The sequence below is a fragment of the Acyrthosiphon pisum genome, chromosome X (assembly GCF_005508785.2).
Source record: "Acyrthosiphon pisum isolate AL4f chromosome X, pea_aphid_22Mar2018_4r6ur, whole genome shotgun sequence".
Taxonomy (NCBI): Eukaryota; Metazoa; Arthropoda; class Insecta; order Hemiptera; family Aphididae; genus Acyrthosiphon; species Acyrthosiphon pisum.
In genome coordinates, this window is record NC_042493.1 from 125023423 (window position 1) to 125041858 (window position 18436).

Sequence of the window (18436 nt, forward strand, 5' to 3'; positions counted from 1 at the left end):
AATCTGTTCATGATTTTTGAATAAAACTTATATTTATTTATATTTATTTAATTTACTATTGAACATAGCATATTTTATAATTCTAATTTCAAATTATATAATATTATTTATTAAACACACTAATTTCTATATATAAATATATATATTGCTACATATAATTACTAATTATTACACTAGGAACTAAATTGTTTTTTTATCGAATGCAATCGTTGCATTCAAATGGAATACTGTAAAAATACACTATTCTGTCCGAGGACGAAAGGGACGATGGATAAACTTCCAACATCTCTCACATACTCCACCCCACTGCACTTACTTTTTTTTAGGAAATGATAACTAATATTTTTCTTTTTTTTATTGCAGACAATGGCTCATTGCTACACAGTTATTTCGGTTTTAGTAAATCATATACAAACTAAGAATGAATAAGTTTTGTTCATTTTTGTTTTAAATGTAGTAATTTTTCTTTTCATTATTGCTTTGATGATTATTTTATTGTCTAGTAGAATTTAAATATATCATAACAAAAAACCTAGTTATTATGATTACCTAAATAATTACTTTTACTTCTTAGTTATAACGTATTATTGTAGTGTTAATATAAATAAATAATTATGGTTGTGTAGTAGTTCACACAGAGTTTATTGTAAATCATAAAAATAAGATATTTATATTTATTAGTATATTGTTTTGGGATCTTCGACAATTTAGCTCATTCATTTTAGCGGACGACAGTAAAATTATTCAGCGCAAGACAAATCAGTGCATTATGTTTAATAAAATATACTAAATTAATTGGTATAAACATAATAAATAATATAATAAAATAACAAATTAAATCAATGTTAAAAATATTATTATTGATAATACACATAAAGGTCGTGTTCATAGTCGATTCTTAAGAATAAGTATTGTTTAAGATAATTTTGATAATTTAAAAAAAAAATTGTGATAATATCCAAAAGTAATGCCTAAACTAGATATTGGTGATTGGCCAACCGCAAAAACAAGTACCTAATGCCTATTTTTTTCTTAAACTGACAGCTTGTTACCCCCAAAATAATTGAACAATCAGAATTATTTTTCCGGGCAACGCTCAGTAATTGCAAAGGTAATAAATAAAACTAATCCATGCAATTTTTTTATCATGTACCATACTAAGTGTTTTCTGACAACTCGAGACATATTGCTAGTTACTTGAGAGTCATGTAGTTATCCACCGGTAACTTACTAAATTTATTTTATAACTATCGCGTTAGTGCATGAAATGAACAAATTCAGTTTTCATTTTAAGAAGTAAGTTAAGTTAATTTATTTGGTTTTGAATTTTTTTATATTTAACTATTTGGATCTATTTTGTTTCCATGTCAAAAAATTATATTGCGAATAGTTTAAAGTTAAACATTTATATCATTCGAATCTAACTTTTATGAAAATACTGTATAAAGTATAAACACTATAGTCTAAAATTTAGCTATAATGTAGAAAAAAATTAAGTACCCTATAGCGTTGTATAAACAAATTAACTTTTTTTAACTTAATGGTAATTTAACGAAAAGTGCGTTTTAAATTTTAACTTACTGAGTTAACCTATGGTATAATAAAAAGTAGATAAACTTAATTTTTTAATTTTTTTAATCATTTCACCAGCATGTCAACTGTTTTTTATGATTTGCAAAAAAAACTATATGCATACGTAATGAGGTATTATAGTATATTATAGATGTGCGTATGTATTTATGTTTTCTGGTTTGATTTATGGTTGATTGGTGATTTTATTTAGTTAAAAAGAGTACATATAATTATAGTTACACTACTTTATTATATTTCGTATCTTGTAATAATGTGTATATACAAACGTATTATGGAATATAATTAATTATTCGTATTCGTGGATAAGGGGTCAGGTTCAATGCTCAAAGTCACTACGGCGTATATATGTATATTACGTGTGTTGATTTGTATATTTAATACTTAGTATATTAAGAGATAATTTTTTGTTGAGTTCTACGTATAATATTGTACGTAGAATTTGTTATCTATGATTTGGGACGTGAGTATCATCGTATGCTTTCAAAATCTCTAGGTACATCCGTAGCGAGAGTACATATACAGTCAATTCGCCAACCGAATGTAATTTATTATTGTTTTTACCGAATGTCTTGAAAGGTTTTTTGAAGAGGTCTTACAGTATAATAAAATATGAATAACAAAGGGGTTGTCTGGTGCCACTGATAATTGATTGGATTGTTTTTACTAAATGTTTTATCGGGGAGATGTAGAATATTATATAACAACCGACTCCATACGAACCTTCGCTATTAGTTATTCTGTGTTTTTATTTAAGTATTGAAATGAAATATATTATATTATTTAAAAACACATGTTGTATAATTAAAAAAAGTTGCAGTTGCATGGGTATATTTCATAATTTAAAGTTTAAAGGGCTGTGCAATATATTATGCACATTGTATTGCGTGACAATAATATCATTATACTTTTGAAACTATAACCGTAGTCACGCATGCGTATGATTATTAAATTGTTCAGTCGAGGAGCCACCTGCTATAATATTAAATGACATTATTTTGTTACCCTAGTCCATCTCATACAGTTGGCAGATACCAGCAGTTTGCATGCAGTCGGCACGCAGTAGGTATACCTACGTATTTTATGTAAATTTTTTTTTTTTTAAATGCATAGTTATTTATGTATTATAACTTTTGGTTGAAGACGTTCAATGATTATCCACTGGTAAGTGTATCAAATCACATTAGTGTAAATTATGTAAACTCGATGTTTAGTAAGCTATTATAAAAAACCGGCTATAATTTCGTTGAAAATATGTCAAATTGCAATGAAAAATACATAAAAAAATCATATAATATTACTAGCTGATCGCGTGCACTTCGTTACCCGTTAAATTTCTAAACTGTGTATGACTCACACTTTTTTAAATGCTTATTTAATATTCAGTATATGATGTTCTAGATTTATCGTAACTTTTCTGTTGCCGAAATAAAAATTCTTATTGACTATAAATGGTTGCTATTGATTACAAAAAAAAAAAAAAATATTATAATTATTATTATCTGTATAATATATAAAAGATAATATTTCTCACATAACCAATATAAACCATTTATAAGCAACAATTTTCATCGTAAATCTCAAAATTCCTGTTTGAGCACCTCTTAAGATTAGGGAGGATACCCAGTGGCAGGTAATACGTACACATAAAAATGACTCGCTTACTTATATAATATATTATAGTAACTGACATAAGACGATCAAAAGATATGGTATAATATAATACCGGTAGTTGAATTGACTCAATGTTGTTTTAAGACATGAGCCCAATTAATATACACGTCATCGTTTTAACTTCAAAATAGTGTTAAATTAGAGAATTTCTCATTGAGTGTTATTTAAAAAAAAATATGAATAATTATTATAATGTGCCTATCTTGATGAAAGTGTAATTTTTTTTATCTGTTATCAATATTCTAGTATATAAAAGATAGAAGATTGTTAACATCGATTTGTAAACATTGCTAAACCATGTAGGTTAAGATATAGGACGACTGGCTTGAAGTATGGTGTCCGAGTCGGGCATCTAGTGTTAATGTATTGCAGTATATCTGTGGAGCGAATTAACTGTAAAATACATAGAAGTGCACACAGGAGTATCGCTTTAATATTATAATAATTATTAAAACCAATAGCAACGATTTATCGACAATCATTTCCACCGTAAATCTCAAGATCATTATTTTACAAAACCTCACATAGTCGAATTTCTAATATTTACCCATTTGATATTAGCCTATACTACTCATGGATAATATAGATAAAATATTATATCTCTTTATAATAATTATATTATTATAGATTTAGATACATTATTATGTTACGAGTGTCGAGTTTCTTTTAAATTTAGATATGGTAACGTACACATAATAGTAACAGGTACATATATTTCCGTGTTTACCAAAATGTGCTACGTGGTGTCTGTACAGGGGTACCGTAGAATATTAAATAGTCCAAAAGTAAATTTGAAAACCCAACGATGGCGGTGACAGAAATATTACGATTATTTAATAAAAATGTAAAAATTAGGTATAATTTAAATAAAATAAATATTTCCGTATTAACCATTAACATTTTTACTGTTTTTTATTTAATTTTATATTTTTTATGTTAAGCCATGATATGACTTAGTAAAGCATTCCCTGAGAAAATCTTGGTTTAAATAAAGTGATGTTGGCCATATAAGTTTGGGAAACCCTGATGTATTTCTGTATACAAATAACCAATTGTAAATAATACATTTCGATTTATTACATATTATTGTTATTATATTATATACATTTTCATCATAATATTTTGACTCAAGTTCTTAATGTTAATTTGAATATTTATAGGACACAGTGCCTCAAGAAGTATGTACTGATGAAGATAAATATATTTATACACATAATACAAGAATCACCGTTCAAATTCACATCAAATGTTACTCAACTAGTGGTATACACAACTACATAAATACAAATAAACAACATAATATAATATATTTTTATTAATGAATTAAAAATTAAAAATATTAATTATAAATAATTTTATCTATACTCTATTCAGAATAAGAACCGACCAGGTGGTTGACGAAAACGAGTCGTTGCTCCATCACCTATCCCCATTACGGTTGCCTCAACAAATATTCGCTATTGTCAAATAATTAATGAATTGGCCACCAAGTGGTCTGGCAGCTACAAGCTCAGTTGCGATGTGCGAAAGCGGACTGTTCTTATTCTGAATTAAGTACATTATATTATTAACGCGTTTTTATTTATTTTAGATCATTATCTATTGTATGTGTGATGTTTAATTGTTATTTTTATTAATTTTTACAGACAGAACTCAAAAGATGTGAAGGGCCGACCAATAAGGTTTTTCACGGCGATGGTCATTTAATTGGTTATTCGGTGGGGATAAATCACCAGTCATAAACCATGACGGTTCAATCGGTTATTACTGCAAGAACGCCATGAATTTCTATTTAATCGTATCTTACGAAACGTACAACCATTGATTATGAAAACTTACTAATATATTAAACATACTAATTACAATTATAAATTAATGGTACAAAGCACACTGTTATGTTATATTTTACTTCATCGACGCATTAATCGCCAGTTTTTATTCCTTAATGACACAAAGTACCCAAAAATATTAAAAAGGCATAGAAAAAGCTAAAAAAGAAATTTTAGAGGAAAGCTTTGTCCCTCTCATTCCTCCTATATTGATACTCCACCTTATAGTTGTTACATAAGAAATTTCTATTAAATATTCAAATCAATAGTGAATATTGTGTAGCTATGTGAATTTGTAGGAAAATTCGTTCTTTTTTGCTTATTTTAAAACGCAACTTTCCTTATAAAAATACAAATTAACTCAATTTAGAATTTTTTTTTTTAATTTTATGATTGTATTAAATTTTTTTCTACTATATTTTTTTAATTGAACAAGTATAATTAAAAATATAGTTTTTCTTATCACAGGTTGATAGATTTTTATACTTTTTATAACTAATTTAAATTTTGAATTAATTTTTTAAGTGAAGGTGCATTTTAAAGTGAAAATTTTATATGATAGTACCACGGTTTTTTGTTGATGTATAACGCGTTATAAGTACCTAATAGATATTATGATATGATTAATTTGGAATTTATTATAGGTACCTATTATAGGTCAATTTTTTTTTAGTACCATAGATAAGTATATACATATATGTCTAATACATAGACTGATATACCGTCTCCGCTCAGAATCGTTTTTCTTATACAGTGATATTATATCATTGAATTCAAATTTAATACTGTCTATTATACAGTGACCCACTTCTAACCTACTGTACAGCAGAGCGACATCCACTTACCCACCTTTCATTTTTTTAATTTTATGAATGTATTAAATTTTTTTCTACTACATTTTTTTAATTGAACAAGTATAATTAAAAATATAGGTTTTCTTATCACAGGTTGATAGATTTTTATACTTTTTGTAACTAATTTAAATTTTGAATTAATTTTTTAAGTGAAGGTGCATTTTAAAGTGAAAATTTTGAAAATTTTCACTGCATTAAATTCACACCCACAATTATAACAATTTAGGTAAATTAAATGACGTTCTTTTTTTTTAGTTATAATATTATATGTAGGTACACTCACGGTTCCAAATTACAAAGTCTAATGGACTCATTGATAACAACAATTAGTATTATAGATAATATCGTTAAATTTAATTTAATACATTTGCTTATAATTTGGCATCTCTCAAAAGCGCCAAAAGAATTAAGGAAAATCAGGAATTTTTACGCAAAGGCGGTTGTCGACAAAATAGATTTTGGTACTCTAAAACAAATAACTGTAGCTGATACATATATTTTTCACTCAATGTTTACATTAGATCTTTCTATACGCCATACAATTTTCAAAATATTTTGGTTTATTTTGAGTTGTTTATGGACATAAATATTATGATGATCTATACGCCATACTAAAAATGTCATTAAAATGTTTAAAAATATTTTACAAATTTCATTATTCTTTAATATTTTGATATTGTTTTAACCAATTAATATTACTAGAACGTTTTTATAACATTTCTGTTTGACCGAGGAATTGAAATAATATTTATTCTAAAGTATATCCTATGATGCCTGGGCTGCCCCTGTAATTTTTTAAATGCGCTGGTCAACCGAGTTTTTATTCATATGGGTTCCAACTTTTGTTTTTTTTTAAAAATTTTTTTATGCATTTTTAAAATTATTACTGTTTACTTATAAAAATAAGTTTAGTACAATTTGGTATTATCTTTATATATTGTTAATGTATATTGTCAAATTGAATCACTGACTTGTTGAAAAACCTGAATTATAAAAACTTCAAACAATGGCGAAGGTACGGTTCACATCTATCATTTGATATTATTTTAATTCTAATTTTTATTTGTAGCTAGTGAAATCCTTGTCTGTAGACAAATCATTATTCTGGAATTTAATTTAAACTTTAAAGGTACCTACTAAAAATACTGAAGAATGGAGATTATTGTTTTAAATACATACCTACATATTTTTTAAATGATAAAAATATTTCATAGGGAGAAGGCCTTAAAAAAATCCGCTGTTGATGGGGTCCAGTCACGCCTAAGCTTGCATCCGGTGCCAATGAATGTAAAAATACAGGTACCTACAGTAATATATATAATATAAAATTTCCTGTACATGCCTACAATTAAAACTCGTTGAGTTTTAAACTACCAATTTAGTTAAAAAGTAGTAAAGGTGTATTATTAGTAAACAGTGATACAATTATGCAAATGAATACTGTATAATTATAAATATTCTGGTTGCATAATAGAAGATGGTAATAATAGAATACTAATTATGTTTTAAAAATGCCAGGTGGTTGTCAGTTATATTGTAGTCTGGGGGTTATTTTTCCTAGGGTCGGGAATTATTTTCAGGGGATTTTTAATCTGCTATTACCAATATATATGTTTAGTTGAGTGCATAGGTGTACTATCAAATTATGTGTAATAATCTTACCGAATACAAAATAGTTTATATCATGCAGACATAAATTGTTTCTTTAAAACGAATACAAGCATACAGCTTATGATATTTACCATATTTATCATAGGCAATATAAAAAAAAAATTAAAATTAAAATTAAAAAAGGTGGGTAAGTGGATTTCGCTCTGCTGTACAGTAGGTTACAAGTGGGTCACTGTATAATGGATGGTATTAAATTTGAATTCAATGATATAATATCTTTGTATAAGAAAAATGATTCTGAGCGGAGACGGTATGTCAGTCTAGATATAAGACATAATGTTATATTATAGTCTATAGTATTTAAAAAAAAATTGACCTATAATAGGTACCTATAATAAATTCCAAATTAATCATATCATAATATCTATTAGGTACTTATAACGCGTTATACATCAACAAAAAACCTGGTCTAAGTATCATGTACATGTGGACACATTGGACGAAAAAGAGGATTTCTGAAAAAAAACCGATTAGTAGTTTAAGTAAATATCAAAAAATATTTACTAAAAAGTTTAATTTAAGTTTTGGACATCCGTGCCAAGACGTGTGTAGTTTTTGCACTGAACAAAAAGTAAAAATTAATGTTGAACCAGACTGTAACAAAAAAATCAACTGTTGTTAGAGCTGAATGTGCACAAAAAAAAGGCTAAAAAGTTTTTTGAGCTCTTAAAAAAAAAAACGCCAGATACCTTTACATATTCTTTTGATATGATGCAGACACAGCCGCTACCAAATTTGTAAGTAACTGAAGTTTTTTACAGTTGCCAAGTATGGTTGTATAACTTAATTTTTGTAATTTCAGAATCAAATCATGGCCTAGCAGAAAATTATTTATACACTTGGACTCAAACCGAAAGTGGTCGTGGCCCTAATGAGGTCTGTTCTGCGTTAATTTATTTTCTTGATTTGCTAGAAACCTAATTTAAGACTTATGAATCATCCCCAACTACGCTTAACTTATTTTCCGACTCTTGTTCGGGACAAAATAAAAATCAATTTACAATGGTTACCTTACTAAATTATATAAAACTTCAAAGCTACCATATTTAAAAAAACCAATCATTTTTTCCCTACACGAGGCCATAGTTATATGCCACCAGATAGAGTTTTCGGACAAATAGATCAAATTTTGAGGAAAAAAGAGGATATTGTATCCCCTAAACAATATCATGAGGTATTTGAGAAATTGTGTTCTATTAAAGTATACAACAAGGACTTTTTATTTTATGATTATAAAACAACAGTAAAGAAATTGGTAAAATGTAAAACTGCTTTTAAATCAACACAACAAAATATTTTTATATAGGTATATTAAAGGTGACAAAACTGTTGGAATTTCAACAACCTATAGTGGATTGCCATTCAAGATAGAAGTGATAAAAAGAAACTCAGATCTGTCTACATTGACTCAACATCTTATAGACAAATTACCTAAGACAAATCATGTAAAGGTATTGAAACAAAAAGATGTACAAGATGATGCAAAAACATTTTATTCTGATATATTTAAAGAAAGTCGTGAATCAAATGTTGAAGATATTTTAGATGAATATAATGAAGATCAAGACTGACTCATCATTGTATCATTTAAAAAAAAACATTGATCAAAATTTTAAATAGGTATAGGTAATATCTAGTTGTTAATAATATTAATAAATTTATTATTATATTTAATATTTTATTATTATAAATGAGGCAAAATTTAATATTTTTTTTTGTTGTATTTTAATAAATTATATTCATTTTATTTTGTTAAAATGCCTTAACCCGTATTTAGTATTTTAAAAAGGTAGAGGGTAATACCTATATGATATTGTTTATTAATTTTATTTTATTTGTTATACTTTATACTACATTACTATTATTAATGAGGCTAAATTGTTTTTTATTTTTAACATTTTTAATGTTTTGATTTTATTTTATTTTAAACAGATAAAGATAATATATTATCTAATATTGTTAAATTATTTTATTTGTTTTATTTTAGTAATTTTTACTTTTACATTTATTAATGAATTCGTAGATTCTGATTCCCAAGGAATATTGAAAAAAAAAGTTTGTTTTATTATTAAGGTTATTATTTATTAGTTATTCGGTACCATGCTATCCAAAAACTGTAAAATATTTGTATTGGCGATAATATGTTTGAAGACAAACTTTACAACTTAACTGTCTTCATCCATCATACTTTATTCAAAAAAGGCTACTTAATTTTGACCATTGGGTTTTATTTCATAAATCCTATTCATTACATTTTCGAAAAATTTGGTTCACTATTGTCTAAATTCTTAAGTAAGTCAAAGTGTACTATTGGATGGAAATAGTACACTATGGTGCAACCAACATTTAAAATTATCAATTAAAATAGTAAAATAATAATTTTAAGGTAATTTTGACTTGAGAAGTATAATAAGTATATTTTTCTGATTTTTTAACATATTTTACCTTTTTTCTACTGTTTAACAACAGTAAACAATAGAAAATCGTGACTTCTGAACATTATGAAAAGTGGCAATAGTACATTATGGAGTTGGTACATTATTTTATTATTTAACAAAATCCAATTAAAAACTCACTGTTGTTGTTTGAACAACAGTAGAAGAATGAGTTTCGTTTTATAATATTTAGTATTTATATAGGCACGTCTGAATACTCAAATTGTATAATCAATTATGTATAAGTCATCATTTCTCCGAAAATTGTATGAAAAGATCTTTAGTATTTTCGTATTGAATACTCAATAAAATTATATTCTCAAAAGATTTTATAAAAAATCACCTCACAAACCTACAGTCGATTTAAATTATTTGAAGTAATTACGTGAAGTGAAGATAATGTTTAATTAAAAGATTTCAATAGGTATAGCGTATTATCTTAATTTTATAAATTAATATTATTATTGTTAATTATCTTTAGTTAATTTAACATTTTTTCTATGCATATTAACTATTCAATAAAATATAAAACGATGTGCTCAGCCAGTGACATAAGAAAATATCTCTAAAGTTTTGTGGAAAATCCATCCAATCCCAAATAAGATTTTGGAAAGAGCAAAATATTATTTGTTTAAATTACTTGCGCATGCTGTTGATAAATTTAAATTTGCTCATAATATTCACCGAATCTTATTTTTTTCCCCCAGGACTCGGGTGTAAAGACTCATAGTTAATATTGTTCTTATTGTAATATAAGTATTTTATTTTATAAACTTGATTGTAGAATTTTGGATTGAATAATGCAAAATTCAACATTTGTTTACCAATTGTCCACCTTTTTTATCATAGTTTTATATAAGTATATTGCATACACTATATAATATTATTATGTATATTATTTAATTAATGACGTAGGTTCGTAAGGTAAATAAAATACTTAATTTGTTTATTAAATTTGAATATTTACAACTCTAGAGTTGGTAAGCTGGTATCAAATGATGATGCAACACATTTAATAATGTTTTCTAGATCAATTAGAATGACCTTACCCAATACAAAACAGCTCAACTTAAATGTACGACCTACACAATGGAAGAAGACGTGAGGTTACCCCCATGATACTTGGCGTCAATAATTAATATCATAATTTAGGTACCTGCTATAATTTGTATAATCTTTGCCTATACTATGCCTACGATGATACTTTGTTGAGTTAACTACCACTTTAGTTGACAAGTAGTTATGGTGTATAATTATTAAACAGCGATACAAATGAATACTGTATAATTATAAACATAGCTATTGCATAATTTATGATGGTTTCGTATATTCTAAATTCTACTGCAGTATTTAAATACTATAGGTATAAGAAATGAAGATGAAAAATAAATTACAGTTTTTTATTGATTGAAAATTATGCATAAAATATTCATCAATATTATTAATAATTCAAGCCCTGGTGCTAAGCGGTGGTTGGTTGCAGTAACTAGTGAGACATCGTCTGACTAGGTAAACTGGTACGACAGTCCTGCACAGAGCCTCCTTTACAGAATAGTGCGGTGCCATAGTCCATTTCACTTGTACAGGCAGCGGTGGACAACTCAGATGTACAGCGAAATTTAGACGATATCATTCGCACCGATCATGTGTACGTATTTAACATTAAATGTTATAAAATCCGAATTTTTATTTTTTTATATAACAAATGATTCAAGCGTTCAATTATTATCGACTAGAAAGTGTTTTAAATCACATTGATGTAAATTATTTAAACAATTTATAATATTTGAATAGGAAAAGAGGATAACACAATTTTCTTTGAAGGTTTGTGTGGGTATCGCATGTATAATATTTGCGATAATTCAATTATAAGTAACGCGTACAGCTATAATGTACTACTATTATTTTATTTTTTTTTATTGAACTTAAAAAAACATCAACGGCAAATGTTATTAGTTTTTGTGTTACATACATAGCAAGTGATTTCTTTTTCTGAAATTGTACAATTAATAATATGTTGTCAATTATATGTAATTTCTACTAACATTAATATTACAATATATTTGCAATATAAATAATATACATGCCAGTCTTCCTTAGGAAAGCTAATATCCTAATATTTTCAACAGACTACTGATAGATATATTATTTTATTATTTATTCCTTGGTTTCAAACAGTATATTGATAATATAACGATGGACATTCGCAACGGGACTAATCACGTTTTAAAATTAAGTTGGCGAAACTTCTAGGATTGTATCAAATGTTGGATCCGGGGGCAGTAAAATTTCGTGGTCGAAACATCTATCATTATATTGTCACGTCATGCCCTTTGTTGTACGCGTGTCTCGAATCGACGATTTTGATCCTCAGTGGTCTGTACTATTGTACCAATATAACTGTAATTTAGGATTATTTTTGGAAAGCACGATTTATATAATCTACAAGATGTGGATCAACATGCACCACTCGAACGATGTATGGTATTGTTTGTCGATCACCCTGTACGATCTTACATCGTTAACCGACTGGAAAAAAACACATACTGGATCGTTGGCGAGAACGCTTGGTGTGGTTAACTAACATATATGTGATCATGTATTTCATGACTTTAGTAATTTACCTTGTCATTACCTTAACATTCGGTGAAGGTAAATCAACAATCAAAAACCGTGATGGATACGTATAGGACTTCTTCTGATAATAAAATTTCATTTTTTTTCAGTTCACAACTATAACTATTTCAATACGATTTAAGTAAGGCTTGTATGTATACATTTAGTGTGTTTTCGTTGGCGAAATTAGTATAACTAAAGAAAAGCATTATATAATAACGTTATTTTTTTCAAAATTTGGTCATACTTTTGATATTTTTTAAACTATTGCAATATTAACACAATTGTTTTATTTGCTTGAAGATTCCACAGATAGTATTGAAAACCAAACATCTAATGAACACAATTTAATGTATGATGAATTAAAATCAATTATAATGGATCATCAAGTGGTTATGAAGTAAGAGTTAATTTTATTTATTCATTGTCTTATCATTATTGATAATTACATTTTAACAGAAAAATATATATAGACTAAATACTTGTGCATACACCTAATCATTACTTAGTTATTTAATTATATATATTCTCAATGGTGGATAAGTTAATGAAAATAATTAACTGTGAAAAGTTAAGTTAATTCAATTAAATTACCTTCAGTTAAGTTGAAAGTTAACAAAAAAATAAAATTTAACTAGTTAAGTTAAAAGTTAAAATGGAAAATAAAATAAACTTAACTTAGTTAAAAAAAAGTTAATTTTTTTTTTTTAAGTCATAATATTCATAATTCATCAATTTCCCTAGTATTTTGATTTGTACGGACATTTACCAAGATGCTTAGCACTGTGCAAACATAAAACTTAAAATTATTATTATATTTCATTGTTAGCAGAAACTTATAAGTTATAGGTTAACTTATAAACTTTAAATTATACTAAACTTGTTAGAGTCTAGAGAAGATATTAATTATTAGTAGTAGTATACATTTTACTGTAAGTCTTCCATCCTAGTTAGACTTATTAAATGTAGTACCATAATAGTCTATTATTAAAATAAAATCAATGAATATTGATAATAGTGTAATACTTACCAAAAATTGTTTCCATATTTATTTCGATAATGTTATTTTCTAATCTCATACGTTTGCTTGTATTTATAACGAATACCTATGGCAATATAAATTATAATTTATATAATATATCTCGGACGACTTTTTGTTTTTTCCATTGGAATTATTGTCGTATTTACCACAAACCAGTATAATATTATGTAATTTATATAATGATTTTCATTATATGATATTAGACTATCAAGACTATGATATTTAATTTTAAACCTATTTTTAGGAATAGGAGAGTTAGATAAAACAAAAATCGGATTATTCAATACCGAGTAAATCATTAAATAATAGAATTCGTGAAAATAACCAGCACATACAATGGATAGTATACCGATTATTACTCTTTACTGTAGTACCTATAGAATATAGATTATAATATAATTTGATTACTATGAATTGATGATATTATATTAATAGAAAAATAAATTACCAAAATCGAATGAATAAGTTTTGTCTCTTGGTTCCACACATGATTAAAAAAAAATTAATGAACTTAACTGTACAATAATGATAATTAACTTTAAAAAGTTATGTTGAGACAATACAACATTTAACTGATTAAGTAAATAAGTTAAAAACCAAAAAAACTAACTAGTTAAGATAAAAAAATAAAAATAAATTACCTTTTTAACTTAACTTTAACTTTTTAACAAGTAAATGGCCACCTTTGCATATTCTCAGGGATAATATGGGTAGGGACTAAGTAATTCATTTTATAAAATATACATGCAATATCGATATATACGTAACATAGTATTATTTAAATTAAAAATAATGACATCAAGTATAAATTATTTTTCCATAACCGTTCAAGTGTTAGACTTTTCTTAGTTTCATGGCATGTTAACTATTTAATATGACACACTTTTCAACCGTAAAATCTTTTAATTTTTATGTCTTGCCCATTTCCGCAATTATTTAAAATTTCATACGATTTTGGCATTGTACATTGTACTGTACATCTAGTGGCAAGCAAATTCACATTAGTACGTTACACGTGTTAAAAAAAATAATTGATAAAATAATTATTGAACCAATTAATTTGAAAATAAAATTTTGAAATTCATATTTTTACAACATTCAATATTCGCTCGATTTCTCAATTAACGATTTTCTTATTTTGTTGTAATTAAAAAACGAATAGAAACTTGAAAATTTCACTGAATGTTTATATTAGCATTTTCTATATACGATAATATTTTGAAAATCATTTGACTCTTTTAGAGCTTTTTACGGACATTGTCAGTTTTCAATTTTTAAAATTTTTTTTTCTATAAATATCAATAAAGTTTTATCTATTGGGCCAAAATGTGAAAAAATCAATACAAAGATCCTAAAACATTGTTAACTTTTTTTAAAATTATATTTGATTAATTAAAAAAATATAAGAAAAAAAATTGAAAACATTCATAAAATTAAAAAAAAAAAAATTATTAATTGAGTTAATTTGAATTTTATTCAAACTTTAAGAAAGTAATGTTTTACAATGAACTAAAAAGAATGCATTTTCCCTACAAATGCACATCCCTACACAATATTTATTATTGATTTTAATAATTAATAGGAATATTATATGTTATATATGGGTGATTTGTGTCATTAAGGAAAAAATAAACCCACGAAACTGGCGATTAATGCGTCGATGAAGTAAAATATAATATAACAGTGTGCGTTGTACCCATTGACATATTAATAAATGGACTGCGTTTCCCAAACGCCCCGCCTATGTCACCGTGAGACCAACATTGTTAGAAAGAGATCAAAGATATTATACATGAATATGAAAGAGATAGAGCATAGTTTAAGAAAATCGTAGAGCAAAAAATTAGATAGGTATCATGGAATGACAAGCAAAATTTGGAGGTGATAACATAATAATTTGTGTATGGATGATCATGATAATAATATAAATGTTAAATATTAATATATTATATAAAATATAAAATATTATAACATGGTTTTATTTTCTTTTATAATTGCAAAATAAATTATTTTATATCTATTACCTAGTTCACTACTGTGATATTACAGAAAATATTCAAATAAGTAATACTAAATTTATATTATATATGAAACGGATGAATGGTATAGGTTCAATAGTACGATAGGTATAAATGTAAATAATTTGTACTTTATTTTTGTGACAAAACAAAATAGAACATTTTCAAAAACAAATATTAAATTATATTTATATTGTATTATTAATATTTATGAATTGTATACACATGTAATATAAAAGTTAAGTAATTATATAAAATAATTTTTGACAATAAGTCGATATTATTAAAAGTAAAATTACATAGTACAAAAAAATGAACTTTGGTACCTAGTAGATATTATATCTTAATATCGTATTGATTTTTAAAGTGAATCGTTTTTGTTAAAAAAGATCAAATACGATCATCTGGTTGGCTTTCGTTCATACAATAATGATGTATATGTATTCTAAAATAACTTTGAAAAATAATATGTACTATTTGTAAAAAGTGGTTATTTAATGGTTCTTGATTTAATAAGTGTTCAGCTATAGATAAAAAAATCTTATTTATGCTTATTCATGAAGTTGCTTTTATAATAAGAAAATTAATTATATTACTGCTTGTTGATAGTCTACTTTGGTACATTTTAAAAACTCGTTCTGATACTTGGCACAGGTGATTGACATCCACTGAAGGTTTTCTTAATCCCCCACGATTTTTGATATTTATTTTAGAACCTACTTCAGAATGGGTCCTAGTCAAACTTCTTATGCAGTCATCACAAATTATTTTAATTTCCAACTTCCGAACAATAAATCCTGCTATGTATTCAACAATGTCAGATACTACGGTTTGTTGTGTAGTTGTACCTTCTATATAAGTGGTTAAATTAAGATCATAATCAGTTACTTCAGCGCACAACATATCAACATACACATTTAAATGACCAGATTTTTGTTTGGTTCTACTTGTCACAGATAATATTTTTGTCAAGCCCATTGCTATACAATTAGCTCCTGATGATGTCATAATTTCAGTATGAACAAGTAAACGTTTATAAGCGCTTTCAAATTGTAGAGCTGTTGGGTTATTATTAAAACCCCCTCTGGCCCGAATTGTCGAAAAAACCATCTCCAAATTATCTTGGCTTAATTTGTAAGTTAACAAAAAATCAAGATCCTCAATTTTTACTGTATCATATAATAGGTTCTCTATACTTTTCAATGTTATAATTAAACCGATGAAGCCAGTTTTTCGAGTTGATTTAATTATAGGAATAACATTTTCATCTTTTCCAGGAGGTATACAATACAGATTTTGTAAATATTTAATGGATGAATAAATTAAATTGATTATTGCATTATCATTTGCTTTGCGTAGTGGTCTTTTATATGGTGCTTTACTCAAAACATTTCTGGTGTTTAAAAAGATGAAAATATTATTTATTTTTTGACATAGTGTAATTGTTGCTTCACAGTTCTTAAATACATCCAAATTTAAGGTTTCAGAACAGTATGATAGTGCATCTAATACACTCGAACTAAAAGTTTGCGCTGCTAAAAGTACTTTCATTTTTTCTTTGTGATATTTGATGTGTCTTTTTCGTATTTTTGTACCCGAGTGAAGGCCAATTTCTTCTTGAATTTGTACTAATTGTTCGAAGTATTTCCATTTAATAGGTACCATTTTTTCATCAAATATTGTTTTCCAATCTCCCAATGTGTTACGACACAAATTAAGCATATGAGCTGGGTCAAGTATAATAATATGCACAATCTTTTCTGATCCCGGGTGCTTAAAAAAAGGTTTGAGATTGGTTAAAGTAAAATCAGCTCCTAAACATTTGGCCATTGTAAAATTTGAAACTGTATCATCAAAAGTGAAAGTTTTAACTATCACTTCAGAGTCACACAAGTGATCAAGACAAGCATTTACTAAATTTACTTTTTCTGTGGATTCAATACAATTTATTAAAAAATAACATAATACATGGATTAAATTCTTAAAACACAAAATACACATAATAATAAGGCATTGAAACTCACGTGGTACATCATAGATATCTTTATTTTTATGAACTTCAATTTCATGGACTTTATTTTCTTGAACTTCAATTTCATCAACTTTATATTCTTCAACTTCAATTTCTTCAATCAATTTATTATCTTCAACTTCAATTTCTTCAATCATAGATGTGACTTGAAAATAATATAATAAAATAATCTTATATAATAAAACGCTAATAACGGTATAAGATCCGCTGGGGGCGCTGCCGGCGTTTCGCGTTTCTTCCACGACCGCTTATGCTCTCCACGCTTTTTCTCGCGTTCGCTATTTTATTTCTCATTAAATTTCTTATCAAACTACTTATCAATAAAAAGCAACATTTAAGAAAATCCCATTAAATCCTATCAAAAACTCAAAACCCAGAGTTTCCCCTTGACGGGGTACGTCGTAGTGGTCTCCCGGACCTAAATCAAGCAAAAAAAAATTTCCAAAATGGGGGGAGGGGGTGCCCCCGTTCCCTAAAGCGGAAAACTGTAGTCTTCGACTTAAAGAGGCGTTCCCCCTTAGCCCGAGGTCTTTAACTTGAATTCCCGCCGCTTTATACTTAACTCAAAATGTGGGGGGGGTGGGGGCTTTGGTTTCCTAATGGTGGAAATTCATCTGGGGCCTAAAAAGCTGAGATCCCCCTCGGTCCGGGGTCTCTTATGTCAAATACCCGCTA

The 18436-nt window shown here is 26.8% G+C and overlaps 1 long non-coding RNA gene across 1 annotated transcript; it reads left to right on the plus strand.

Moving 5' to 3' along the window:
* The first annotated feature begins 1692 nt into the window (after positions 1 to 1692).
* LOC115035121 lies at positions 1693 to 5427 on the plus strand. The gene is made up of 4 exons (XR_003840267.1): positions 1693 to 2754; positions 4425 to 4527; positions 4639 to 4818; positions 4911 to 5427. It is a non-coding gene; the product is annotated as an uncharacterized LOC115035121 (long non-coding RNA).
* Positions 5428 to 18436: the final 13009 nt, after the last annotated feature.